The sequence below is a fragment of the Physeter macrocephalus genome, chromosome 20, assembly GCF_002837175.3.
Source record: "Physeter macrocephalus isolate SW-GA chromosome 20, ASM283717v5, whole genome shotgun sequence".
NCBI classification, from domain to species: Eukaryota; Metazoa; Chordata; class Mammalia; order Artiodactyla; family Physeteridae; genus Physeter; species Physeter macrocephalus.
Window position 1 is genome coordinate 46,893,532 of NC_041233.1, and position 2,570 is coordinate 46,896,101.

The following is a 2,570-nucleotide window of genomic DNA, read 5'->3' on the forward strand; positions in this document are numbered from 1 at the left end:
ACACACACACACACACACACACTTTGTATATATTTATGTAATTACTTGGTTAATACCCAATATGCATACTGCTTTTCACATCTTGTTGAAGAAATCGTTCTCTACCCCGAGGTCGCAAAGATCTTTTTTATTTTCTTCTGAAAGCTTTATAGTTTTGTCTTGCACATTTAGCTCTATAATCCTCCTGGAGTTGACATTTACATACAGTGTGAGTCAGGGGTCCATTGGCAATTTTCTCCACAAATACCCAGTTGTCCCATTACAACTTATTGAAAGACCATCCTTTTCCCACGAGTCTTCAGTGCCACCTCTCATACATTAGATCTATATACGCATGTGTCTGTTTCTCAATTCTACAGTTTTGTAGTTTTATTTATGTATCCTTGGGCCAATATTACCCTCTCTTAGTTACTATAGTATATGTAGTTACTACACTGTCTTTAAATTACGGCTTGGTAACCGGTAGAGCTAATTCTCTCACCTTGTTTTTCTTCTTTAAGAGTGTTTTTGCTCTTCTTTTTCCTTTGCATTTCCATATAAATTTTAGAAGCAGCTAGTTAAAACCACAAAAATAGTTTGTTGAGATTTTCATTGGAATAACAATGACTTTTAGAGCAATGCGGGAACTGAAGTTTTTTAATAAGTTCTCCCATTCATGAACATGGACCATCTCTCTTTTCTTTAATGACTCTCTCAGTAAAGATTCCTAGTTTTCCCCATAGTAGTCTCACACATTTTTACCAGATTTATTCTTAGAAAATTGATGTTTTTGATGCTGTTATAAATGGTATCTTTCAGAAATTTTATTTTCTAGCTTTTATTGGTGGACTGTAATAATACAAATGATTTTTGTGTATTGATTTTGTATCCTATTATTAATTCTTACAATTTAAATGCAGTTTCTTTTAGGTTTTCTATGTTCAGAATGATATCATAAGTTGCTTCCATATTGTGGCTATCGTGAATAATGCCTCAGTGAACATGGGAGGGCAAGTATCTCAAAGAGATAGTGATTTCATTTACTTTGGATATATATACAGCAGAGGAATTACTGGATCATATGGCAGTTCTATTTTTAATTTTTTGAGGAACCCCTATACGGTTTTCCATAGCGGCTACATGAATTTACATTCCCACTGACAGTGTGCAAGGAAGGCTCTGCACTTTGACGTTTAACTATCTCACCCACGAATCCACCACAACTCCAGTATGGATTTACAGCTTTTACTTTACATTTGGCAAATGCCTTAGGATTAAGCAACTTTGAATGTTGGGCTTATCTCTTTGGGTTCTGCCTTATCCCATCTGTTGTCCCAGGAATTTGTTACTATTTTTGTTTGTTCTTTAATACTTTTTTTTAAAACATCTTTATTGGAGTATAATTGCTTTACAATGGTGTGTTAGTTTCTGCTTTATAACAAAGTGAATAAGCTATACATATACATATATCCCCATATCTCCTCCCTCTTGCATCTCCCTCCCACCCTCCTTATCCCACCCCTCTAGGTGGTCACAAAGCACCGAGCTGATTTCCTTGAGCTGATCTCCTTATGCTATGCGACTGCTTCCCACTAGCTATCTATTTTACGTTTGTTAGTATATGTAAGTCCATGCCACTCTCTCACTTCGTCCCAGCTTACCCTTTCCCCCTCTCCATGTCCTCAAGTCCATTCTCTACGTCTGCGTCTGTATTCCTGTCCTGCCCCTAGGTTCTTCAGAACCATTTTTTTTCTTCTTTTTGTAGATTCCATATATATGTGTTAGCATACGGTATTTATTTTTCTTTCTGACTTAATTCACTCTGTATGACAGTCTCTAGGTCCATCCACCTCACCACAAATAACTCAATTTTGTTTCTTTTTTATGGCTGAGTAATAGTCCATTGTATATATGTGCCGCATCTTCTTTACACATTCATCTGTCTATGGACACTTAACTTGCTTCCATGTCCTGGCTATAGTAAATAGAGCTGCAATGAACATTGTAGTACATGACTCTTTTTTTTTTTTTTTTTTTTTTGTGGTATGCGGGCCTCCCTTTGTTGCCTATGACTCTTTTTGAATTATGGTTTTCTCAGGGTATATGCTAACTAGTGGGATTGTTGGGTCATATGGTAGTTCTATTTTTAGTTTTTAAGGCACCTCCATACTGTTCTCCATAGTGGCTGTATCAATTTACATTCCCACTAACAGTGCAAGAGGGTTCCCTTTTCTCTGCACCCTCTCCAGCATTTAATTGCTTGTAGATTTTTTGGTGATGACCAGCCTGACTGGCAGGAGGTGATGCCTCATTGTAGTTCTGATTTGCATTTCTCTAATGATTAGTGATGTTGAGCATTCTTTCATGTGTTTGTTGGCAATCTGTATATCTTCTTTGGAGAAATGTCTATTTAGGTCTTCTGCCCATTTTTGGATTGGGTTGTTTGTTTTTTTGTTATTGAGCTTTCTATCCTCTTCCATTGATCTATATTTCCGTTTTTGTGTCAGTACCATACTCTCTTGATTACTGTAGGTTTGTAGTATAGTCTGAAGTCTGGGAGCATGATTCCTCCAGCTCCGTTTTTCTTTCTC